General features: G+C 47.7%; 1 protein-coding gene across 1 annotated transcript in view; it reads right to left on the bottom strand.

Moving 5' to 3' along the window:
* Positions 1–27,622, bottom strand: part of LOC122800226 (dynein axonemal heavy chain 17-like) — a 17,083,451-nt gene that overhangs the window by 16,190,429 nt on the left and 865,400 nt on the right. The gene's annotated exons all lie outside the window — the stretch shown is intronic.

Raw genomic sequence — 27,622 nt, 5'->3', positions numbered from 1 at the left:
AGCCACTGGGGATAGAGTAATCGGTTCCGAGGAAGCGGGGAGGATCCCCGGAACCGACAGATCCAAGACTGAAGAACCTGAAGTGAAGGGCTCAGAGAATGAAGCAGTCGGAGGAGGAACAGTGGCAAGTAAGGGGGTCGGCTCTGAAGCCTTTGGGTCCAGAAGAGCCAATTTCTTTGCAGAGTTGGATCTGAAAGCAACCTCTTCACCACCCGCTCGATGTCCTCATCTGAGAGTGTCCTGGAGGATCTGGTGGAGACAGAAGGAGATCTCCTCCTCTCCAAAATAGGAGATCTCAAGGTAGGTGATACAGGATCAATATCCAGTAAATGTCTCGGTACTGAAGGTTGCCTCGGCACAGAGGAGACCAACGGTACCGATGTGGAAGAAACTGAATCGGAGCAAGAACTCCTTGGCTCTAATTCTTTGTTTTTTTCGACGGATCTGAAGCTGAGGCCGACGATTTCCGTTTTGAAGACTTAGGAGCTGCCTGACCGAGTTCCAGCTGTTCCTGGAAGAAACTGGTCATAAGACCCCTACCAATAAATTTTGTTTCCTCTCATTCAGGACCCTGGTACTAAACGCATAGCAAAAGGTACAGGGCTCTTGCAAATTAACTTCACCTAAACAGTACACGCAACTAGTGTGACTGTCTGTCAAAGACATTTTTTGTGAGCATCTATCACACTTTTTAAACCCCGAAGGGTGATGATCCTTGTGCTCTCTATCCTTTTCATTAGACATTCTGACTGAAAACTATAGTCTAGCTAGAGAATGCAATAACAATAACTAACTACTAACAATAAGATAGTGAAGAAATGAGAAGTTATGTACCTACCATAACGTTCCATGTTAGTTGTCTTCTCTCGCCTTCTTTCTTGCTTGATGGGTTCAGAGCTGATCCTCGGCTCCGACTCGGCACTTGCTAAGCTCGAGAGTCACTTTTACCAGCTCGAGGCAGCCCCATATCCCATGATGCAAGGCGGTAAGTACCCAGATCTCGTTTGTTGTCTATAGGCAATAACACCTAGCATAAAAAACTTCCCAAAGGAAGAAAGAAGGAGAGAAAAAAATGAAGGATGGTTAGGAGGATCAGTACTGTATGGTCTTAAGAAGCATACTTCCATGTAGAGAGAAAAGGTCTGTCCAGGCCAGGGGGAAGGAGGGAGGGTCGCAAAAAGAAGGCGAGAAAAGACAACTAACCAGGAACGTTATGGTAGGTACATAACTTCTCAATGTTAAGTTGTCAATCTCGCCTTCATTCTTGCTTGATGGGACCGCATCCCTAGCACCTCCATCCTGGGTGGCTCAATGGAAAAGACTCTTGAGAACTGTAGAGCCAAAACTGGCTCTGTCCCTGGAGGCCAAATCCAATTTGTAATGAGAAACAAAGGTATGAGGAGTGGCCCAAGTGGCTGCTGCACAAATAGTGTCTAATGGAAGTCTAGCTTGAAAAGCTGTGGAAGTGGCTAAGCTTCTGGTTGAATGCGCTTTAGGTTTCGAGCACAGCTGTTTTCCCCTGAGCTGATAAATTTCGGAGATGACAGAAGAAAGCCATCTAGATAAGGTCACTTTTGAGACAGGAAGGCCTTTTTTGTTATCAGCATAAGAAACAAAGAGTTGATCGGATTTCCTGAATTGTTTTGTTCTGTCCAAATAATATCTGAGTTGGCGGTGAACATCAAGATAATGTAACTTTTGTTCCGATCTGTTTGAGTAGTTTGGGAAAAATACATGAATATCAATAGCCTGATTCAAATTACTCTTTGAGGCGACCTTAGGCAAAAAGGTCGGATTAGTTCTCAATGATACTCTGTCTTTGTGGAAGACTAAATAGGGGGGGCGAACAGAGAGAGCATGAAGTTCAGATACCCTCCTAGCCGAAGTAATAGCAACCAGGAATAAAGTTTTCCATGAAAGAAACTTCAGGGAACATGAAACAGCTGGCTCGAAGGGAGGAAGAATCAAGGATGTCAGCACTAAATTTAGGTCCCACTGAGGAGGAGGACTCCTGATTTGAGGTTTCAGGAGAAAAATTCATTTTAAGAAGGCTCTACAAAGCCTGTGGGACATAATGTTGTGATCTGCGAACCCGACATGAAAGTTCGAGATAGCAGCCAACTGAACTTTGACCGTGGAGGAAGAGGAGCCCGCGTGAAAGATTTCCGCTAAGAAATCCAAAACTGCTTGTACTGGAGCAGTAAAGGGATCAATATTCTTGGCTTTTGCCCAATAAGAAAAACGTTTCCATTTGCTAGTATAAATCCTCCTGGTAGAGGATTTTAAGGAAGTTACTATGATGTCTCTAACAGGATTAGAGATCATAGGAAGCTTGGCTAAGGAAGGAAGTGGAGCAACCATGCTGTGAGGTTGAGAGAAGGGATAGACCGGTGCAGCTGACCCGATTGGTGAATCAGAAGGTCTGGCACTGGGTCCAGATGCCACGGCTGCACCAAAAGGTGACGATGGAGGAACGGAAACCAAATTTGTCGAGGCCAATAGGGAGCAATGAGAATCATTTTGGCTCTCAAAACGGTGGCTTTCTGGAGTACTTGTGAATCAGAGGAAAAGGAGGAAAGGCATAAAGAAGTCCCTGGGGCCAATCCTGGGTTAGAGCATCTCTGGGGGGATGGCCTGGCAGTGGGAAGAGAGAGAAGAAGTCTGGGCATTTGCTGTTTTGGGGAGTAGCAAAAAGATCGCAACATGGGCGGCCCCATTCTAGAAAAATCTCCTCCACTATAGATTGTTTGAGAGACCACTCGTGAGGCATGAGAATAGCTCTGCTCAATCTGTCCGCTAAAATGTTGGTTTTCCCAGGGATATGCGTTGCTACCAGAAACCGATGAGAGGAGATCGCCCATTGCCAAAGTCTGAGAGCTTCTCGACACAAGGGGTAGGACTTGGTTCCGCCCTGTTTGTTGATATACCATACTACAGACATGTTGTCTGTGTGGACTGCAATTGTCCCCAAGGGAAGAAAGTCGTTGAGGGCTTGCAACGTTAAAAGCACTGCTCTCATCTCTAGGACATTTATGTGCAGGTGGTATTCGAACGGTTGCCACGTCCCATGAACCATCCTGCCCTGATAATGACCCCCCCACCCGATCAGGGAGGCGTCCGTAGTGACAGTGGCTACCGGGGCTGGGGGTACAAAGGGTCTGCCTTGGTGAATCTGGGGAGAAGTAATCCACCATGAAAGATGATTCCTGCAAATCTGTGTCACCAGTATTTGGTGACGCATCGGAAGTTGTTGGTAAGACCACTGAGTGAACAACATCCACTGAAGCAGGCGCATATAGAAGCGGGCCAGGGGAAGAAGGGTAATGGCCGCAGCCATGAGGCCCAACACCTTTAGAACCATTCTGGCTTGTACTTTCTTGCTGGCTAGGATGATCCTCACGTGACTTTGTATATCTGAGATTCTTTGATCTGTGAGGGTAGCTGACATCCGAACAGTGTTTAAGTTTGCGCCTATGAAAGTAATAGACTGGCAGGGCGATAAGGAGGATTTTTCGTAGTTGATCGAAATTCCCAATTGAGTGCAAAGATTTATTGTGTAATCCCTGGCTTGAAGAAGTTGATGCCTGGTGGTGGCTGAAAGGAGCCAGTTGTCGAGATACGGAAACACCTGGAATCCTTGACGTCTCAGGTGAGCCGTGACCACTGCCATACATTTGGTGAACACTCTGGGGGCTGTAGTGAGACCAAAGGGCAGGGCTCTGAATTGGAAATGACTGGACCCCAGCCGAAAGCGGAGAAACCTTCTGGAGCGTCTGTGAATTTTTATGTGATAGTACGCATCCTGAAGATCTAGTGAGCACATCCAGTTGTCCTTCTTTAGGAAGGGCAGAATTGACTGAAGTGTGACCATTCAGAATCTTGTCTTTCTCACAGACTTGTTGAGTCTGCTGAGATCAATATTGGTCTCCAGTCTCCGTCTTTTGGGGACCAAAAAGAACCTTGAGTAGATTCCGGGCTCTGAATGGTCTGTTGTAACTGGCTGAATGGCTCTTTTTTGTAGAAGTTTTAATACTTCTAACTCTGCAATTTCCCTTAGACCGGGTGGTACATCTGGAAGGGAATTTGAGTGAGAGAAAGGACTTTCCTCGAAAGGAATTTTGTAACCCTCGGATATGATCGACTGTACCCATCTGTCTTGAGTGAGGGAACGCCAGGCTTCTGGGTACAGCGATAGTCTTCCCGACTGCCTCCAAGGATGGACAGTCGGGCAACATCTCAGGGATGCTGAAAGGGCTTGTCAGAGAGAGGCTCTCTGCTTCCCTGGTTTTGTGGACCCCTCTGCCTCTAGGCGTCTGTTATTGTTACCCCTCTGCCTCTAGGGGTAAACTGATCACGTGTATCGCGTGACTCCTTGGGATTTGGAACCACATTTTGCCACCCTTCTGTCCTTTAGGGTAAGGTCTAGAAGGGGTGGAAAAACGGACCCCTGACAGAAAGAGTCTTGCCGTCCTGCTCACACCTGGTCAATGTATCCTTCACTTGAGGGCCAAACAAAGCTGACCCATCAAAGGGAGAGTTTGTGAAGGACGCCTTAAAGGGATCTGCAAAATTACAGAGCCGCATCCAGGCTTGGTGTCTAAGAGCCACACCTGTACCTGCGGCCCTACTCGCTCCATCTGCTGCATATGATATCAGTCGCATGGAGGAGTTAGCAATAGAATTAAGGGTTCCTAGCTGCGAAGCAATTTTTCTTGAGCCCCTGCAGCTGTGGGATCCTGTACTACTTCACCTAGCTCCTTAAGGATGTCCCTTTGGAGTCTGGTGAAGTGACATAAATAGTTCAGCGGCGCATAGCAAAGGTCGCTGAACAGAACATCCGCTTACCATACCTATCCATGGTCCTAGAGTCCTTATTAGGAGGATGGACAGGTACGGAAGGATCTGCAAGTTCCTTCTTAGTGGCAGCCGCCACCACCATGGCATCAGCAGGGACACCTTTAAGGAATTGCTTATCCGAAGGGGCAGTAATAAATTTAGACGGCCTCCTAGGAACTGGCTCTACAGAGTCAGGAGCAGCCCAAGCCTTCGAGCAATAACCTGCATAAGGGGTCGAAGGCGGAGACACCCAGGAAGTGGAGGGCCGAGATCCAAACGCCTCTAGGTATACCGACTCATCCTCAGAGGGATTATTGGAGGCCAGTTTCCCCTCTGTTTAAGGAGTTCTAGGATGTCTGAAAAGGAGACATCCTCAGAGGGGATCTTGGGGATCCCTCCGACTCATCTAAGTCGGTATCTGAAGTGATAGACTCAGGGGAGTCTATGTGTTTCCTCTTACAAGTCCTCTTGCGCGGAGGATCCCGTGACTGATCAGGAGAATCCTCGGAAGAGGGGGTTCTTCCCAGTGGGGAAACCTGAGGCGGAGGATCTCTGGGTCCGGGAGCAAGAGAGATGGCAGAGATATCGACAGGCACCGTAGAGGGAGGAGCTAAGGGAACAGACTGCTGGCTGAGTCCAGTGGCCAGCACACTCTTCATCACCTCGAAGGCTCCCCTCCCAGGGAGGTCCGAGAGAACCCGTTCCGAAGAAACCGGAACTCCAGAGTCCACCGAAAGGGAAGGCTCCGAGGCAGATGTCGGAGCCGAGCTCACCAAGGCCGAGGCTCCAAGGGGAAGAGTGGGGTCGGACAAGGGTCTGATACCACTCACCCCCCAAGAGGAGACCAGGGAAGCCCGACCACCGAATCCCTCTAAGGAAGGTCTCGAAGAGGAGATAAGAGTAGATGCTGAGGGAGCAGAAGGGGGGGTATCTGCCCCTCAGCCATAGCAGAAACTATTCCCGAAGACTCCAGCTCCAACCTCTGAGGTAGAGTCGAAGGAGGAACTGCAAGAGGGTGTGGACTAATAGTCGTCTGTTGAGACGGACTATGTAGCATCTGGGCCAGTGCCTGCGATTTCAATAATCTACTGACCACCCTCTCTAAATCATGGTCAGAAAGCCTGGATGACCTAGATGATCGGCTCCGATGGCTCCATTCCGAGAGGAGAGGTGAGGCCGGAGCCAAGAGTATCGGTTCCAAGGAAGGGGACCTGGACCTCTTCCTCGAAGGAACCATCAGAGCCGACGAAACCATAGATGCAGTCGGGCAGACTTTCGCACCGACAGAAGGTCTCGATGCATCGGCTCCGGCCGGAGCCGATACAGACATAAAGGTAAGGGTGTCGGAGCCAGTCGGTGCCGACACTGAAGCCTGAGCCACATGGTGGTCGGAACCAGTCGGAGCCGACACCGAAGTGACTGAACCAGTATCGGCACCGATAGCCATCGGTGCCGTAGGTTCTAAACCAGGATCGGCTCCAGCGGAGCGATCTCGACTCAGAAAGAGTCGGAACCGAGGCCGCAGGCTTAGACACAGAAGCCTGGGCCTTGGAAGACTTGGAAGTCTTGCTCGGAGCCGACTTAGCCAGAGAGCCCTCCAGTTTAAGAAGACCCCTTAAAATCAATTTGTTTCTCCTCTCCTGCAGGACTCTCTGGCTAAAGGAATGACAAATCGCACAGGAGTCCTGCAGGTGGAGAGGTCCCAGGCAGTATAAGCAAGAAGTGTGACCGTCTGTCAGACACATCTTCTGACAGCACGAATCACACTTCTTAAAGCCTGAGACCCTTTCTTTGGACATGGTTGCAGAAAACACACACAACACAGTCCCAAAGAACAAGTTATCCCAAAAAAAATATCAATAACTAACCTCTCACACACACACACACACACACCCTAACAAGGGGGGGGGGGGGGGGATGGGAGGGGAGAAGGCCTGACTAAAAAAAAAAAAATTAAGGAGTGAGGGAAATTTTAGTCAGAAAAGGGCTTAATCTAAACTAAAAACGTTAAATATAAAGTTTTAAAGTGAAAAAGGGGCAAAAATAGTATTATATAAAACACTTACCAGGAGCTGGTAAAAGGAGGACCTCATCAGCGAAGCGGCAAACGAGATCTGGGTACTTACAGCCTTGTATCATGGGATATGGCGCTGCCTCGAGCTGGTAAAAGTGACTCTCGAGCTTAGCAAGTGCCAAGTCGGAGCCGAGGATCGGCTCCGAACCCATCAAGCAAGAATGAAGGCGAGATTGACAACTTAACATGAAGGAGTTTTATATATATATATATATATATATATATATATATATATATATTTTTTTTTTATATATATATATATATATATATATATATATATATATATATATATATAAGACACACACACTCAGGGAGGAAAGGCCCTCTAACTTAAATGGTTACTACAGCCCTCTAACTTAAACGGGCGATACAATCTTAAGGGGAAAAAGGGGTAAGAAACTCTCAAGACAGTCACACAAGAAATTAATAGTAGCAAAGACTGTAATAGAATACAAAAAGTTAAGAAAAAGGACTAGATTTAGTAAATGAACTGTTACTTAGACAACAAGCCAGGAAGACACAACCTCGAAGCTTTCGTGGCAAACAAGATCTGGGGAATTGCTGCGAGGCACCATGGGATAGGGGTTAGCCTCAAGCCAGTAAAAGCTGTCGAGCTTTAGTACTGGCCAAGTCACAGCCGAATATCAACTCCGAACCCATGCAGCAAGAATTACGGTGAGATAGGACTATATAACATCAGGGGACTGGAAATCCATCTTAGATGTCAGCCAACTGAAGAAATCAGTCAGAAAATCAAAGTTCCAGATGGTAATGTTGCAGTCAATACTCCCTTTTCTGGGAAAAGATGACTGGATGTGCTCTATAGACCTCCAGGATACGTAATACCACATACAAATGTACAGATTATCCAGGAGTCATTTGCACTTTCGGCTAGGAGCCAGTCACAACCAATTTCGAGCTCTGCCCTTTGGACTCAATACAGCCCCCAGAGTGTTCACCAAATGCATGGCAGTAGTCACGGCTCATTTGAGGTGCCTAGGATTCCGAGGTTTCTGCACCTAGACGACTGGCTCCTAACCACCACCACTGAGCATCTACTAATAAAAGCGAGAGACAACACATTGAAGCTCTGCTCTCATTTAGGTATCAAAATAAATTACGAAAAATCTGCTTTACTGCCATCTCAGCATATTGTTTTTATAGGAGCAGAATTAGTTACTACAAAAATTATAGTAAAGCTTCCTACACGAAGAGTACAAGCCCTGCAGCATCACTGCTCAAGAGGAAGGTTCAAGCAAGAACAGTACTGAAATTATCAGGGACCACGGCGGCAGCAATAAACTTGATTCCACTGGTGTGACTCCATATGAGGATTCACTCAGGGGTCCATGCAAGAGCTACCCATATCCCACCAAATCATATTAACAGAATCTTGCAGAAAAGACCTTCGTTGCTGGCTTCACTCGACTCATGTGGTTTTAGGCTGATCATTTGTTCTCCCACAGCCTTTAGCCACAATGACCACAGACGCTTCCCAGATAAGGTGGGGTGGCATTACTTGGCAAGATTACGAGTCCCATTTGCACATCAATGTCCTAGAGATGAGAGTAGTGCTTTTAGCACTGCAAGCAATCCAGGACTCTCTTCCACTGGGAACTACTGCAATCCAGACAGACAACATCTCAGTTGTGTGGTACATAAGCAAACAACGGTGAACCAGATCTTACCCCTTTTGTCGAGAGGCTGTGAGAGTATGGCAGTGGCGACCTCCTCCCAACGCTTTCTGATAGCAATGCACATCCCTGGGAAATCCAATGTAACAGTAGATAAACTCAGCAGGGCGATTCTGATGCCTCATGAGTGGTCCCTAAAACAAGAGCTAGCGGAACTTTTAGTTATGTACTTACCATAATTTTAGATGTTTGGGATCCATCTCGCCTACATTCACTACTGATGGGCTCGGCACGCTATGCAATAGAGCGAAGCCTCTTATTGGCTGAGCTATTTCTTATCCCAGGATGCACCACCACTAATCCCCTAGATCTTGTTTGTCCACATTCATGCACACATACACAACTTGTTTATATAACATTGCCAGATGTTTCAAGATGAAACAACAGGATTCGGACCTTCTGATATCCTCTGATCTCCAAGGAAGGGGGAAGGAGGGTGGTTTATTAGGAATGTAGGCGAGATGGATCCCAAACATCTAAAGTTATGGTAAGTACATAACTAAAAGATGTTATGTGATCCTATCTCGCCTACATTCAGTACTGATGGGACAGCGTCCCTAGCACCTAAATCCTGGGTGGCTCACTGGAAAACACTCCTGAGCACTGTGGAACCAAATGAAGCTCGTCCTCTAGATGCCACATCCAATTTGTAGTGGGAAATGAAAGTGTGCGGGGAGGACCACGTAGCCGCAGCACAAATGTCACTAATGGCAAGCTTAGAATGGAATGCTATTGAAGTAGCCATAGCTCTTGTAGAATGAGCTTTGACAGAGGTCGTAAGCTCTTTATTTGAAAAAGAATAAGCTTGAGTAATACAGTCCCTGATCCATTTGGCAATAGTGACCTTTGTGACGGCTTTGCCCAATTTATTATCCGAAAAGGATACAAACAATTGATCTGTTTTCCTTGTTTGTTTGGTCCTATCTAAATAAAAACGCAATTGCCTGTGGACATCTAATGTGTGGAATATGTATTCCGCTTTGTTTGAATACTTCGGAAAGAAGACTGGAAGTTCTAATGATTGTTGTAGGCAAAAACTGGAACAAACCTTAGGGACAAAGGATGGATTTGGCCTCAGAGATACTCTATCTTTGTGAAAACCAAGTACGGAGGTTTTACAGACAAAGCTTGAAGCTCTGAAACCCTTCTGGCAGAAGTAATCGCAACCAAAAAGGCAGTTTTCCATGATAGAAATTTTAAATCACATGTTACTGCCGGTTCGAAGGGGGAAGAAGTTAAGGCACGTAACACCACATCGAGATCCCATGGAGGAGCAGGATGAGAAATCGGAGGTCGTAAAAGCGCAGCACCTTTCAAGAAGGTTTTACACAATCTTTTGCTCATTAAAGGCGGGTTTATAGATTCGTGAAAATTGGAAATAGCTGACAATTGAACCTTGATGGTAGAGACTGAAGAGCCTTGATTGAAAAGGGAAGTAGGAAATTTCAGTACTTCTGATACGGAAATAGTGATGGGATCCAGACCCCGGAACTGAGCCCAAATAGCAAATCTCTTCCATTTGCTAGAATACAATTTCTTAGTAGCAGACTTGTGGGCTGAAGATAAAATGTGTAGCACTGCAGGATCTAAGGTATGATTCCTGACTATAGTCTGAATAGGAGGAGCCAAGCCATCAATTTTAAGGTGTGTAGGGACTGGTGGAGTAGTCCCGACTGGTGAACCAATAGGTCTGGGATCTGATCCAGGAACCATGGACCTTCCAGTGCATATTTCCAAAGATAGGGGAACCATACCTGACGAGGCCAGTAAGGAGCAAATAAGATCATTTTGCTCCCTAAGTGAGACGCCTTTTGGATCACTCTGGGAAGGAGGGGAACTGAGGGAAAAGCATATAGCAAGCTGGTGGGCCACGGATGGGCTAGTGCGTCCATAGGACTCTCCCCCGGAGCCGGGGTGAGGGAGAAGTACTTTTTGCACTTCGCATTCAGCGGAGTTGCGAAGAGGTCGCAACAAGGAATTCCCCATTTGCTGAAAATCTGATTTGCAACCGTAATGTTCAGAGACCACTCGTGTGGAGAGAGGATAGTTCTGCTCAGTCTGTCGGCTATCACATTGGACTTGCCCGGGATATGAGTCGCCACTAGAAAACGTTTGGTCGACACTGCCCACTCCCAAACTCTCATGGCCTCTCTGCAAAGGGGGTAGGATCTGGTCCCTCCCTGTTTGTTCAGGTACCAGACAACTGACATGTTGTCAGAGTGAACGGCAATTACGCCCTGAGGGAGGTAATCGTGAAGGGCTTGTAGGGACAGAAGCACCGCCCTCATTTCTAGGATGTTGATATGAAGAAGGGTCTCTTCCGAATGCCATTTGCCTTGGACTGACCTGCCCAGGGAATGCCCCCCCCACCCCATCTGGGAGGCGTCCGTAGTCAAAGTGGCCACAGGAGGAGGTGGAACAAAGGGTCGTCCCTGATCCAGATTGGAGGACACCAGCCACCAGCGAAGGTCCCGTTTGCAGGTTTCCGTGATCCATATGAGGTGACTGAGAGGGAGGTCCTGAAAGGACCATTGAGTTGAAATAAGACACTGGAGAATTCTCATGTGCAACCTTGCTAGGGGAACTAGAAGAACCGTGGCGGACATAGATCCCAATAGCTGCAGGACCATTCTGGCTGGGGCTTTGGATCTGGGAAGTAAGGCTCGAACTTGAGCCTGTATGGTTTGTATCCTTTCTGTAGGTAGATAGACCCACATTCGGTTTGAGTCTATCTCTACTCCGATGAATCTTATGCGTTGAGATGGCAGCAACACAGACTTCGGCCAATTGAAGGTGATTCCAAGGGAAGTGCCCAGTGATATCGTGGCTTGTAGGCTCCGCAATAGTAGCTGCTTGGAGGTGGCAGTTAGGAGCCAGTCGTCTAGATACGGAAACACCTGGAATCCTAGACTTCTCAGGTGAGCAGTCACGACCCCCAAACATTTGGTGAACACCCTGGGGGCTGTGGTGAGACCAAAGGGCAGCCTGGAACTGAAAATGACTGCCTCCTAGGCTGAAGCGCAGATGTCTCCTGGACGCTTGATGTACCATGATATGGTAATAAGCGCCCTTGAGATCTATGGAGCACATCCAAACACCTTTCTCCAGCAGTGGGAGAATGGATTGTAGGGTGACCATTCGGAACTTGGACTTTTTGACTGAACGGTTTAGAATGCTGAGATCCAAAATGGGCCTCAAGTCCCCGGTCTTTTTTGGCACCAAAAAGAATCTTGAGTAAGTCCCTAATCCAATCTGGTTTGCGGGGACCGGTTGGATGACTCCTTTTTGCAGCAGCTTTGAAACTTCGGAGGCTGCAATGTCCCGTTGACTGGCTGGCGGGTCCGGGATCTTTTTGGACTGAGGTGGGGAGTGAGAAAAAGGGATGACGTAACCTCCGGCGATAATTCGAAGCACCCATCGGTCCTGAGTGATACCTTCCCAGGCTTTTAGGTGCCTCGAAAAACGACCCCCGACTGGCTCCGGAGCTGCACAGTCGGGCAATCCCTCAGGGACTGTGAAAGGCTGAAGAGCCACGAAAGGACTCGCGGTCTCCAGTGTTGCGGGGGCCTCTGCCGCCTCTGGGACGGCATCTTCCAGAAGAATTTCCCCCTCCCCTGCCTCTAAAAGGGGGATCGTCCTGCTGTGAAGGGTAAGACTTCTGAGATCTATGGAACCACATTTTCCCTCCTCTTTTAGCCTTGGGATAAGGCCGAAAGGGAGTGGAAAATCGTTCCCCTACGGCAGTCAAAGTCTTACCATCTTGCTCGCAGCGGGTCAATGTGTCCTTTACCTTGGGTCCAAACAAAGAGGACCCATCAAAGGGGGCGTCGGCAAAGGAAGACATAAAGGCCTCCGCAAAATGACACAGGTGGAGCCAGGCTTGCCTCCGTAGAGCAATGCCTGTACCCGCCGCTCTACTCGCCCCTTCGGCCGCATAAGAAATGAGCCTCATGGACGAGTTTGATATGGACGACAGCGCAGCCAGCTGAGAGCCAACCGTCTGGGCCAGCTGCTCAGGCAGGTTACCCAAGAGGGTATCTGAAAGTTCCTTAATCAGATCCCTCTGAAATCTGGTAAAGTGCGTTAGATAGTTCAGGGACCTTAAAGTAAAGGCCGCTGAACTTAGGGTGCGCTTACCGTACCGATCCATGCTCCTAGACTCCTTATTAGGAGGATGGACGGACGTCGAAGCCTCTGCTACATCTTGCTGGGTAGCAGATGCCACCACCAAGGCATCTACAGCCACACCTTTCGTCAAGAACTCCTTTTCTGGGGGTGCTGACAGGAACTTATTTGGACGAGCAGGCACCGGTTCCACAGAGTCTGGGTGTTCCCACGCCCTTCGACAGATCAAATCTAGGGGCTCGTCGAAGGGCGGAGACACCCAGGAGGCGGAGGGCTGAGCCCCGAAGGCCTTAAGGAACAACGACTCATCAGCAGAAGGGGGTTTGGATTGCCAGGCGCCTCGTTGTTTAAGGGCTTCCAGGATGTCTGCAAAGGAGACATCATCTGAGGACGACTTAGGGGACCCCTCTGCATCATCAAGATCAGTGTCTGATGTGAGAGACTCATCGGGGGAGTCAACGTGCTTCCTCTTGCACGATCTTTTCCTGGGGGGTTCCTCCAAAGAAGCTTCAGAAGGACCTCCAGGAGGGGGGAACCCCCAGTGGGGGTAACCTCAGGCCTCGGGGCTCCGCTGTCTAAGGACAGGGGGACTGCCAAAGACCCAGTCTCCGTATGCAGGGAAGGTGCTGGGGAGACCGTGGAGGTAGCCAAAGAAGATTTGGCTAATGCACTCCTCATGGCCCTGAAGGTAGGACCACCAGAATCCTGGGAAGGTCCCACCTCCGTGGCCACAACGGTAGACGGTACCCCAGCAGCCGACGCACCGAGAGGAAGGCTTGAGACTGAAAGCATCAATCCCGAAGCGTCCCCCCCCCCGGGGCCGACAGAGGAAGTCCGCGTACCGAACTCTGACTCGAGAGCCGGGGTTGGAGTAAGGGTCGGGCCCGACCCGAAAACCTCCATCGGCTCCACCAGCACCGGCTCCAACGGTGCCGAGATTGTTGGAGGAGGAACCATAACAACAGAGTGGGCCATCGGCTCCGAAGCCGAATGGGCTGGAGCCGAAACTAGCTTTTGGAACACCGGAGACTGAAAAAGTCTTAGGAGCACCCCGTCGATGTCCGAATCAGACATCTTGGAGGATCTAGATGACACCGATCGGGTCCGAACTGACTTCTCCATCGGCTCCATAGGACTAGGGGACCGGCTCCGAATGGATTCGACTACTATCGGTTCTGAGGGAGACCTCAAAACAATTTCCCTCGGTGCCGGGGAGGACTTCAGCGCCGAAGGGGAAGAGTCTGAGCCGGCAACCCTCATCGGCTCCAAAATCAGTGGAGCCGATGAAGGTGACCCGCCTCTCGATGCCCCAGTCCTCAGCTCCGAAACCAGAGGGGTCGAGAATGGAGGCATCGAGGCAGACCGTTCCGCCCTCGGCTCCGAAGTCCATGGAGCCGATGGAGAAGCCTGCCTAGGTTTTTTTGCAGTCGGTTCCGACAGACTGGTCGGAGCCAACGCTTTTTTCTTTTTGGTAGGAGAGGAAGAGGAAGATAAGGCCTCCTCGAAGGAGGGTTTAATCAGCCCTTTTAATATTAATTTATTCTTCCTCTCTTGGAGGACTCTAGAAGAAAAGGCGTGACACACGCTACAGGACTCCTGTAGGTGCTTGGCGCCTAAACAATATACGCACGAGGAGTGGTCGTCAGTTATCGACATTTTGTAACCACACCTCGTGCACTTTTTAAACCCAGAGGGTCTATGTTCCTTAGACATGCTGACTAACAGTTCACTAAGAAAACTAGTTAAAGAAGCTGTTCAGTAAAGATTTTACCACAGAGAAAACTGAAAAACCAATTTTTTTTTTTTTTTTTTTTTTAACAAGACAGTACACAATGCACAATATCAGGACAAAAATCACTGAAAGAGAGGGTCAAGACCCTCTAACTTAAGCAGGTACTTGACCTCCTGAAAAAAACAAAAGACGCTAGATAAGAATAGGGGAAGGCCCCTCTAACTTAAACGGGAAACCTTCCCTTAACTCAAAACACAAATTTCCTCAACCAAAGTTATCAAAACACACTTGTACAACAACAATAGCTGTTAAAACAGCTTTTGGGGTAAAATTAGCAAAATTCCTGACAGGAAACTTTGAAGAAAACAGTACTTAGCTCAGCCAAGTTTGAGACCACGTCCTAGCTTGTAAGCGGCAAACGAGATCTGGGGGATTAGTGGTGGTGCATCCTGGGATAAGAAATAGCTCAGCCAATAAGAGGCTTCGCTCTATTGCATAGCGTGCCGAGTCGGAGGCGAGGGATCGGCTCCGAGCCCATCAGTACTGAATAACATAACATCTGATTTTTGCGATTTTTTTTTGCCATGACCATGAACGCCAAATGCAGTGGCTACCTTGCCCTAATCCCCCCTCCGGGGGAGTCACCAAGGGATGCACTTGCACACAACTGGCCCTCGGGTCTCCTCTACGCCTTCCCTCCCTTCCCAATGATACCCAAAGTTCTTTAGAAAGCCAGTGTATTGGGAAGGACCTTAATACTTACAGCCCCTTACTGGCCTCGACAAATCTGGTTCCCCTTTCTGTGGCCTCATCTTCAGGAGGAGCCTTGGATTCTGGACTCAGTTCCGGATCTTCTGACTCCTCAGTTGGGAATGCTCCATCCACCTCTTCAAACCCTCAAGTTGACAGCCTGGCCTCTCCGATTCCAAACATAGCCAAGCTACCTGACCTTTCATCTTCAGTGCAGCATATCCTGATTTCTTCTCATAAAGCTTCTACGAGAAAACTGCATGTCAACAAATGGAAAAGATTTTCCTCTTGGGCACTGGAAAATCATATTGACCCTTTTTATGCACCTATATCTTTGATACTGGAATTCTTAGCAAAGCTTTTTCGTGAGGGGGCAGCTGCAGCTACTTCTTCTTCTTTCGACTTTTCCCAGTTAGGGGTCGCCACAGCGGATCACTTGTCTGCTCATGATTGGCAGTGGAGTTTTACAGTATCGAGTTGCCAGCCCGGTGCCCAACCTTCCACAGAAGGCACATACATGCACACACTCATGCCTAGGGCCAATTTAGAGTGTCCAATCCGCCTACCGCATGCTTTGGGATGTGGGAGGAAACCGGAGCACCCAGAGGAAACCCATGTGACCAAAGGAAGGACATGCAGACTCCGCACAGAAGGCACCCCAGCCGAGGATCAAACCGGAGAACCTCTTGCTGTGAGGCGACAACGCTAACCACTACACCACCATGGCCACCCGGGGAGCTGCAGCTACTATTCAAGTTAAATTAGCAGCGATCTTTAACTTCCATTTAGGAGAAGTGGGGTCAAACATTATGTCTCACAGACTTTACAAAGCCTTTTTGAGAAGTACCATTCTACTAAGACCATCCATTAGACCACCTCTAACCCCGTGGACCCTAAATTTTGTATTATCCTGTATGATCCTTTCCTCCTTTGAACCTGCATCATCCTGTGACTTGAAGTTCTTAACCTAGAAAACAATTTTCTTAGTAGCTATAACTTCAGCTAGGGGAGTTTCGGAGTTACAAACACTGTCCACCAAACACCCATATATGCTGTTCCACAAGGACAGAGTCTCACTTCGCTTTTTACCAAAGTTATGCTCAGAATCAAACTTGAACCATTCCACTGACTTACCAGTTTTTTCCCCAAGTATGGCAATAGGGCAGAGTATATGTTATAACAACTAGAAGTACATAGGCAGTTACGTTTCTACTTGCACAGAACGAAAGACTTTAGAAGGACTGACCAATTATTTGTGTCCTTCTCAGACTACAAGAAAGGTGCTCCAGTTGCTAAGACCACTGACTCCAGATGGTTGTCAGATTGCAGTACATTTACCTTCAAATCACAAAACAAATAACTTCCTGACAAAGTCAGAGGACATTCTACCAGAGCTATGTCTACCTCTTCTGCCTTTTGGGCTAAACTGCCAATTTATACCATTTGTGCTGCAGTAACATGGGCAAGACCTCATACCTTTATTATTCAGTACAAAGTTAATTTGGTCTCAAGGGACAGGGCCTCTTTTGGGTCCACTGTTCTGAAGAAACTTCTCCCTTGAGCCACCCAAGAAAGACGGTGCTAGGGACGCTGTCCCAACCAGTAATGAATGAGGGAGAGATAGGACAATATTACATAAAGAAGTTATGTACTCACCATAACGTTCTATGTGTGTTGTCCATCTTGCCTTCATTCTTACATCCCACCCTCCTTTCCCCAGCCTTTGGCTCCTGGAGGACTGAGAGGTTTTATTTGGCGTCTAATTTCTCTGACCCTCTACTTGGCTTGTAAGGTTGTAAAAATGTTTATACACAAACACACACACGTATGTGTGTGTGTGTGTGTGTGTGTGTGTGTGTGTGTGTGTGTGTGTGTGTGTGTGTGTGTGTGTGTGTATATATATATATATATATATATATATATATATATATATATATATAGATTACTATACCAGCAAACAAAATCTGGGGAATTCCCTAGAGTGTCATGGGATAGGGTGTAAGCCGCGAGCTATTTGAACACCTCAAGCTTTTGTAAACGGCCGTGTCAGAACCAAGGATCAATTCCAAACCCAACCAGTACAGAATGAAGGCAAGATAGACAATACACATGAAACGTTATGGTGAGTACATAACTTTTTTTTTACCACTGTTGAAACTCTTCATGTTCCTACATTTCTGACTTTCCATAACTATAATGTGTAAATTCAGATTTTTTGAGAATAAAAAGGTCTGTTTCCTTTTCAATTTGCAAGTGTCGCTCTAAAGTAGTGAACAGAGACACATAATTTATTAATTCTCCATTTTCAGGTTTAGAAATTGTGTCTCTGGAGGCAGATTGTAAATGAATTAAACTAAGCAGAATGAGTTAGGTAAAACTTCTGCTACTGCATTGCTGCCATTTTGAAAAGTCTGAATCCTGTGGTTTTTTTTGTTGCTACTATGCAATATGTATTATTACATACTATACAATGAATGACCATTAACATTCAAAAACAGGCACACTGATTGGTCAGCCCAACCAGCGTGCCCACTGTAAATTGAGCATATACCAATGAAAAAAATTCGGGTCGCCTGGAGTGTCTTGTTACTATATGCTATAAAATGTCTACTTTTCTTTAATTTAACAAAAAGAAAACTTACGAAAACCTTAGACTTCAAAAGCATGAGAGAGACAGGATAACCAGTACATTATGCAAAACTAGAGAAAAGTACCTGATTATCCTTATATTTTCTCTGTCCTGTCTCTCCTGTACGTTTGAAGTCTCCAGATTTCACTTTTCTTTTAAAAACAAACAAAAAAAGCAACAGAGACCTTCCTTTCTCCATTGCTTCCTTTAAACAGCACTGATGTACTGCATAAGCATGGGAACGTAAGTTTCAGATGCATGTGCCGTACATCAAGAAAGCACCATGTTACTGGAGAAAATATGGAATAGCATCACAGTGCCGTTACACAAGGGCATTTTTTAAGAAAAGTCAATTAATTTTCTCGTAAATAATGTCATTGTATAATACCAATAACCCATGGCTGGGTGTGGAGTAATGCTAATTTACCCACACCCAGCCATGCGTAAGTGCTACCAATTCTTGAACCCAGGACGCTGTGCACTACATTCACAGCAACATACCTCTACACCATCTGAGCTGTAAAACTAGGGCTTGTCTGGGCTTTGAACCCAGGACCTCTCGGACCCAAACCGAGAATCATACCCCTAGACCAACGAACCACACTGCAAACCTGCTTGATGTTATTGTAATATGAATTATTCTACATATTCTATGTTCAATAATATTTGTATTAATCAATGTACTTACAGTACATTGTAATATAATTGGGGATTGCTGGCTGAAGTGTTATTATGTGCTTGTCTGTACTGTGTGCATTTCTTAGTGGTAGTTAGCTTAAAACCTTTTCCTTTTGGTCTGTATGCAAGCCTCTCATTTGTGTGGATTTTGGCTTAATAGTTCAGAGTTGCTCATCATTTAGCAACTATACCGGAGAGTTCCAGTGAATCTCCTTACATCTAAGGCAATTATCTGATAAAAATGATGAAAATAAGTATTATTTTGTACTTCTACTGATACTTGTGCCTACATTCTGTTAGTTTTGTGTGGTAGTTGCTGTATTTGTTGCACTTTAAATTAAAATTAAATGTAGTGTTCTACAGCTGTTTTAAGTACTTATTACTTTGTATCAGACAGTTTCAGGGCTGTTGTATCTAGATTTTGTGGTCTTCTTACACTTGTGCTCCAAACCACCCATTTTATGTTAAGAAAGTTTTTTTCTGCACTCTTGTGGCAGAAATGTGCTGATCCAAACCTGAGCGGTGGATTGCTGGTGGAAGGCATATTGTGTGCTTTCCTGATTGGTAGTTGGCTTAGAACCTGTTCCTTTCTGCTTGTATATAAACCATTGCTCTCTGCGCAGAGGTGGTTACCAGTACCCTGTATAGACACAAATGCCTTGACAATAAAAATTTCCCCAGGATAACTGTCACTGAAACCATACCCAGCCTCCTGCTGCTCTAGGAACAACTAAGTTGTAGGCTGAACACCATTGCTCTGTGACTACACAAAGTATAGTTCCCACTCATAACCTCTGTGCTACCAGCTCAGTCCAGTCTAATTAACCCATTCCTTTCCCTGGTAAAACCCACAGTAAGAAACTGATATCCTGGATTGGCAGCTTGAAGGACATGGATATCCTGAGGCAATGTAGCAATTGCCTCATCTATATTGGCATCCACTTAATCCTGAAACAAACAAATGCTGTATGTGAAAGATGTAGTTACACTACAAAAATGGATGCAAGACTATCACATACAGATAAATCGAATTCCAAACAGGTTGTCAGCACACACAGATCACTTCCCACACTAAGTAAGTATTTGATACATAACCCCCATATGTGAGGTACTCACTAGTAACTTATCAAAAACTCATGGGTATCCCAAAGGCTGCCTTTATAAACTGTATATATATATATATATATATATATATATATATATATATATATATATATATATATATATATGTATATATGTATATATATATATATATATATATATATATATATATATATATGTATATATATATATATATATATATATATATATATATATACACATACACAACAAAGCAAACAGCAAGCAAAACACATAACAATACACACACACCAGTGTCTCAGCAAAGAAGCCCATTAGGCAAAACACCACAAAACATAACATAATGGTAATAGGAGACTCCATAGTGAGACACACTGTTGTTACCCTCACCAGGCTGGATAAGGGGAAGGTTACGGTTAGCTGCCTGTCAGGTGCCAGAATCCATCAGATAACACAAGCACTGAAGTCACTCAGCCACAAGTACCAGTATGACTCTGTCATAGTTTATGTGAGTGTGAATGACCCGACATGTACCTCCCTTGACTATATGAAAAGAGGCATACTTGAGCTCTCCAATTATGTGTGAGAGGCAGGTATGAGCCTAACCTTGAGCAGCATTCTACCTTCAACAAGGATGATACCAGAATGCAAACAAAAAACAATTGACTTAAACAATTGGCTTAACTTTTGGTGTCAGTCCAAGAGATCCAATATTTGTCAGCCTAGGAGGACCTGATGGACAGGCCACACCTTTTTGCCAGAGATGGTCTGCACCTGTCTCCTGTAGGCTTTTGGATACTGGCAAAGGCTTTACCCACCCTATTGTGCCTCGTTTTAGGCAGTGTCAAAATAACCAACCTCCCAATATAACAAAATCTTCCCTTGATAAGCTCAAGGTACTGCTGCTGAATGTTAGGAACAATAAAGTGCACTCCCTACAAGCACTCCTCACCTTGGAATATGTTGATGTCTGTGCAGTCACTGAGACATGTTTCAGTGCCAAAGAAGGCATTGAAGGTACCCCAGCAGTGCAAGGCTACAACGCTTTCTACACATTCAAACCACCAACTAAGTAAGAAAAAAATAGAGGATGTATATCCTTCTTCACAAAGGATAAGTACATCTGAAGACTGGTCAGACAGTATAACTCTGTTGACCTATTCCATGTCCAACTAACCACAGGCAAAATCCCCTACCACATCATTGCAAGCTGTAGGTCACCCACCATGAACCACGAAAAACATAACGTATAACTGGAATTACTGGAATCACTCACCATGCAGCTCAATACTTTACTCATGGATGATTTTAGCTATCTTACCATTGACTGGGGAATGTAGATGACCACTGACATGCAGGCTTAGAGGTTCCTGGCTGTTTTAATAGAAATGCTCTGGAATAGCTAGTCAGCATACGCAGTGGGTGCTCAAATATCCTGGACATAATACTCACTAATATGGGAAATCATCAGCGTAATGTCCTCTTTGGTAAGATGGGACCACAAAATGGTTTCCTTTGAAATAAATATAAGGCCAGATACCCCATCAAGCTCATAAACACTAAAGAATTTCTCCAAGACACATTACCTCCTACTAAGCAATGGCATGAGAAATTTCAAAGGTCCCCCAAACCCAGAAAACACAGAATCCTGTGCAGAGGTGTACACCAATGCCTTGTACAGCCACTTAAGCAGTTGTACAGAATAGGTATTACCTGATTAGATTAAACATAGGTCTTGTTGGAAAAACAAACCACCCTGATGGACACCTGGTATAAACAAGCTATACAACAAAAGAAAGAAATTAGAAGTTATGTACTCACCATAACGTTCCATCTGAGTAGGTGACTTCATTTGGATGCAACCTGTGGGTTTCGGATCCGACCTCGGATCCGAGCCGGCATTTCAAAAGCTTAGGGTCCGAGCTCCTAGCTCCTCCCTCTACCCATAATCCCCTGCCAAGCCCTAACTGACCTCAGATTGAGTTTGCCTATATAATACTAGAATAAAAAGTATCTACATAGATGAATAAACTCTTATTGTATAAAGGTCAGGGGGATGGAGGGGGGGATGGTTGCATCCAAATGAAGTCACCTACTCAGATGGAACGTTATGGTGAGTGCATAACTTCTAAATCTGAAGTAGGCAGACTTCATTTGTCTGCAACCTGTGGGACAGAGTCCCCAGTTACCTAAATCTTGGGTGGCCGTCATGGAAGGATGTTCCGGAGCACCGCTGAGCCAAAGGATGCTCTTCCCCTGGAAACAACATCCCCTTATAATGAGAAATGAAGGTATGAGACGAGGCCCAAGTGGCTGCCGTGCAGATATCATCCAATGGCACTCGGGACTTAAACGCGGCTGAAGTGGAAACAGCCCTAGTGGAGTCAGCAGTAACCCTCTGAGGAGCAGGCCTACCTGAGGTGTCATAAGCCTGCAGTATACAATTAGCAATCCATCTTGACAGTGTGACTTTGGAAACTGCTTTGCCCATAGCAAATTTAGCAAAGGAGATGAACAGTTGATCTGATTGTCTATGACCAGCTGTTCTGTGAATGTAAAAGCACAATTGTCTATGAACATCTAAAGAATGCAGCTTATACTCTCCTTTGGTTTTATAGTTGGGGAAAAACACAGGTAAGTTGATTGATTGATTAATATTAGATTCCGAAGAAACTTTTGGAAGAAAGGATGGATTGGTCCTGAGGCACACCCTATCGGGAAAAAAGGAGAGGTAAGGCGGTTTGACGCATAAAGCCTGAAGTTCCGACACTCTTCTGGCTGATGTGATGGCTACCAAGAAAGCAGTCTTCCATGAAAGGTACTTTAGATCTGCAGAAGCTGCAGACTCAAAGGGGGAAGCAGTAAGGGCCTGTAGCACTAAGGATAGGTCCCAAGGTGGTACAGCTTCTTTGACCTGTGGCCTCAACAGAAAAACTCCTTTAAGAAAGGTCTTGCAAAGTTTTGCAGTCATGAGGGGAGCTGACTCATGACCCATATGATAATGGGAAATCACTGCCATTTGTACCTTTACCGTGGAAGAACTCGCCCCTTGATGAAAGAGGTCTGTTAAGAAGTCCAGTACCGTAGACATTGGTGCCGAAAAAGGATCAACATTTTTCTGGACCGCCCAAATAGAAAACCTTTTCCATTTGCTCCGATAAACCTTCCTAGTGGAAGGTTTATGAGCCGCCACTAAAATGGCCTTGACAGGTGACGAGATACCGGGAGTCCTAATCAAGGATGGAACTGGAGCAGCCAGGCTGCCAATTTCATGGTGTGTAGATTCGGAACCGGGAGTCCTAGAGGATGGGAGATGAGATCCAGGATCGGATCCAGAATCCAGGGCGGATTCACTTTGTGAGACCATACATAAGGGAACCAGGGCTGACGAGGCCAGAACAGGGCAATGAGAATCATTCTGCTCCCCAAACTGTTGGCTTTCTGCAAGAGCCTCTGCATCAGAGGTAGTGGAGGATAGGCATAAAGGAGACCAGGAGGCCAAGCATGCACCAGAGCGTCTCTCGGGGATTCCCCAGGTGGGGGAAGTAGAGTGAAGAAACTGTCGCATTTGGCATTTGAGTGAGAAGCAAAAAGATCGCAACAGGGTTGCCCCCAGACGGCAAAAATCTTCTTCGCTACCAGCGGATTGAGAGACCATTCGTGCGGGGAAAGAATGGTGCGACTGAGCTTGTCCGCAAGGATGTTGGATTTTCCTGGAATGTGCGTTGCTACGAGAAAGCGTTTGGTGGAAATTGCCCATTCCCAGACTCTCATGGCCTCTCGACAAAGGGGATAGGACCTGGCTCCCCCTGCTTGTTGATGTACCAGACTACCGACATGTTGTCTGTCTGGATCGCAATAGTCCCCGTAGGAAGAAGGCTGTGAAGTGCTTGCAACGCTAGGAGCACCGCCCTCATCTCCAGGACATTTATATGCAACGAGGTCTCTGAACTGTTCCACGTGCCTTGGACAATCTTGCCCGCAGAATGCCCCCCCCCACCCGAGGCGAGAAGCGTCCGTAGCCACCGTGGCTCGGGGGAATGTTGCACAAAAGGGTCTCCCTGCTAGAGGCTCCGGAGACTGGAGCCACCAAAACAGGGAGTCCTTGCATGCCTTGCTGACCGCTATCGGGCTGTTGAGAGAGGAGTATAGCGAGGACCACTGGACCTGTAGGGTCCATTGAAGAACCCGCATGTGTAAGCGAGCATGAAGAAGTGGAATAGCTGCTGCCATTGAACCCAGAGCCCTCAGGACCGAAGCCGCCGTGGGAAACGGTTGCAGGACTGCTGTGATATGACACCTCAGGCTGGACAGCCTGTCTGGGGTGAGGAAGGCCCGCATTGATCTTGTGTCCAACCTTCCTCCTATGAAATCTATAAGTTGTGTGGGGTGCAGTAAAGATTTTTCCCAGTTTATGGTGATGCCCAGCCTTGGGGCCATAAGAAGGAAATAGTCCCTGGCTGAGCGCAGTAGATGCCTTGATGATGCCGTCAGGAGCCAGTCGTCCAGGTACGGAAAACCTGTAATCCCTGGAGTCTCAGGTGGGCCGCTACTACTGCTAGTACCTTGGTGAACACCCTGGGGGCAGAGGTGAGACCGAAGGGGAGAACCCTGAACTGGTAGTGGCTGGCTCCCAGCCGGAAGCGAAGTAACCTCCTGGACCGTCTGTCCATCCGAATGTGGTAGTACACGTCCTTGAGGTCGATAGAGCACATCCGATCGTTCTCCCGCAAAAGGGGGAGTATAGATTGTAGGGTGACCATCCGGAACTTTTGCTTGGTTACTGATAGGTTCAGCAGGGAAAGATCTAAGATCAGTCTTAAGTCCCCCGTTTTCTTTGGCACCAAGAAGAACGTGGAGTAAAACCCTGATCCGGTTTGATCTCGGGGGACGCGCTGGATGGCTCTTTTTTCTAGCAGCTGCTCGATTTCGACAGCTGCTGCCTCCCTTTGGTCGGGTGGTACATCGGGGAGGCTGCGGGATCTGGGATTTTGCTCAGGGGAATGGCATAACCTCTGGATATCACACGAAGCACCCAACGGTCTGATGTGATTGACTCCCAAGAAGTCAGGTGCCTCGAAAAACGCCCCCCAACTGCCTCCAGAGACGGACAGCCGGGCAACCCTTCAGGGCTGTTGCATGGGTCTGTCAGAGAAAGGTTCTCTGGACCCAAAATTCCTAGGAGCCCCTCTGCCTCTAGGACGGCGACCTCCCTGTCCTCCTCTGCCACGGAAGGACTGGTTATCCGGAGCAGGTTGGGACTGCTGCGACTTCCGGAACCACATCTTCTTCTTTCCCTTTTGGTTCTTCGAGAAGGACCTCTGGGGAGCTGAGAAGCGGACTCCAACGGCAGACAGCGTCTTCCCGTCCTTCTCGCTCTGGACTAACGTTTCGCGAACAGTTTTGCCAAACAAGGCAGAACCATCAAAGGGGGCATTCGCGAAGGTCGCTTTGACGGGCTCTGCGAAATCACAGTGGCGGAGCCAGGCCTGACGTCTCATGACTAGGCCCGCTATGCTAGCTCTAGCGGCTCCCTCGGAAGCGTGAGAAAGTAGCCGCATAGAAGTATTGGAAACTGCTCTAAGAGTGGCCATACGGGTGGAGTACACTTGCTTGTCCTCACCCGACATGGACTCTGGGGGGGATGCAGCGTACTCTTTAATCAGGTCCCGCTGCATCCTGATGACATGTGCCATGTAGTTCAGCGCTCTCAAAGAGAAGGTTGCTGAACTAAAAACTCGCTTCCCAATGCAATCCATCGAGCGGGACTCTTTGCCCGGAGGATGCATAGAGGGACTCTCCTGTGCTAACTCCCTCTTCGTGGCTGCAGCCATCATCATGGCATCTACCGGGGGGCCCTTGCTCCAGTGAGTGCGGTCCGCCGGGGGGCTCAGGATACAGTCCGGACGCTTGGGTACAGGGTCAACGGTGTCCGGATCCTTCCATGCTCTGGTGGATATAAGGTCCACCAGAGGATTGGCAGGAGGGGACACCCAAGAGGTAGATGGACCCGCCTCGAATGCCTCCAAGAACACAGACTCGTCTGAGGAGGCCTTGGGGGCAGACCACCCCCCCCTGATCCTTAACATCTCCATAATGTCTCCAAAGGAGACGTCTTCCGGGGGTGATCTTGGGGAGCCCTCCCCTTCATCCAAGTCTGTGTCTTCGGTAATGGACTCTGGGGAGTCCATGTGCCTCCTTTTGCACTTACGCTTCCGAGGCACTTCCTCGGGGGGACTGTCCGAGGAGTCCTCTTCAGCAGCTAGATGTTCCAAGGGAACTACTTGGGACATCGAGGCGGGCTGTCCCTGGGACCGGCTGATGGGAGCCTGGCCCAGCTGCAAGGGAGTGCGGGGTGGAGCCGTGGCAGGGACCGGGGGTCCGGTAGTCCTCAACAGCGCCCTTTCCACTACGTCGAAGGCCGAGGGGGAGCCAGCTTCTCTAAGCCCCGAGAGCCGACCCCCACTCGGATCCGACGCACGGACCGGAGTCGGAGCCGAAACCGTCGGATCCGAGAGACCGGTGTGCTCCGACTTAGACGGAGCCGAAGACACACCAGCTCCCTCGGATCCGAGGCTCGGCCCTCGGCTCCGAGAGGTCGGGTCCGAAGTACCCGAAGCACTCAAGGGATGGGTCGGATCCGAGATGCGCCGACCTATCGGATCTGACCCACCCCCGGATCCAACTCTGCCCGGTGCCGACTGCTCCGAACCCGGGGTGTGGGTCGGAGAAGGAGCCAAGGGGGCGAAAAAAGGGGTCGAAGCCCCTCCCGGATGGGGGGGGGGGGTGGCTAAGAGCACTCCCATTTGCATCTGGGCCTGGATGAAACGCTTCATCATCCGGTCCATGTCTGCTTCGCTCATAGAAAAGGTGGATCTAGATGAGGCCACCGAAGCGGACCTAGAGAGCCGCCTCGGGGACCTCACTGAAGGGCTAGCCTCCTCCTCCTCGGGCCCAGAAGAGAACCGAGGGGAGTGGAGCCGAGGAGGAGGAGATCTAGAAGACACAGGGGTGGCCCGCTTAGACGGAGGAGCCGAACTTGAGGTCTCGGCTCTCCGTTTGTGGTGCCTCTCCTTGTGTCTCTCCTTCTTCTCTTTCTCCCTTGTAGTCTCCCTCTCCTCCGGCTTTTTGGTGGGAGGTTGAGTCCCTGCCGGGGGAGGGGAGACCGCAGCACCCACGGAAGACTGCTGGCTAGTAGGGCAGAGGCCGGAGCCGCATCTGGAGGGAGAAGTCCCGCCAGAACAAGCTTCGACCTCCGCTCCCTTAAAGCTCGGGGGTTGAACCCTGCACATATGGTACAACCAGATGACAGGTGTTCAACCCCCAAGCATTTAACGCACCGAGTGTGGCCATCTGCTGGGGACAGCTTATGGCCACACTCTGTACATTTAGAAAACACTGCCTTATGGGCTTCTGACATCCTAAGCCCTAACAGGCCTACAACACACAGTACAAACAAACACACAAACTACGCAAAACCCGTGAAAAAAATTAACAAGATAGAGAGAGGAAAGCCTAACACATACACTCTACTTAACTAAATATTAAAAGTTTAAAGTTTTTAAAATTTTTCAGTCAAAACTCTTACCTGTAACCAGGAGCTCGAGGAGTCCGTTGCAACTTGAAAAGCGGCAAACGAAATCTGAGGTCAGTTAGGGCTTGGCAGGAGATTATGGATAGAGGGAGGAGCTAGGAGCTCGGATCCTAAGCTTTTGAAATGCCGGCTCGGATCCGAGGTCGGATCCGAAACCCACAGGTTGCAGACAAATGAAGTCTGCCTACTTCAGATCCAGTGTCCAACAATAAGTGGGGACAGGCTCAGCAGAAGAAAAAATCTCTTGCTAGTGTAAAACAAATCAGAGATCTAATCAATTCCTCAAAGGCAAATTATAAAGTAAAAATAACCTCCCCAGTAACGGAAAAAAATCACAAAGTATTGTTCTACTACATCCAAAATCTTAAGGGGAATACTCAGCTATGCGCAGAGCTGGTTGTGAATGGCACCACCCGTATTCAACTGAAAG

Source organism: Protopterus annectens, chromosome 4.part0 (genome assembly GCF_019279795.1).
Source record: "Protopterus annectens isolate FY-2018-M chromosome 4.part0, PAN1.0, whole genome shotgun sequence".
Taxonomy (NCBI): domain Eukaryota; kingdom Metazoa; phylum Chordata; order Ceratodontiformes; family Protopteridae; genus Protopterus; species Protopterus annectens.
The sequence above is the reverse complement of the archived record's forward strand: the minus strand, read 5'-3'. Positions and strand labels throughout refer to the sequence as shown.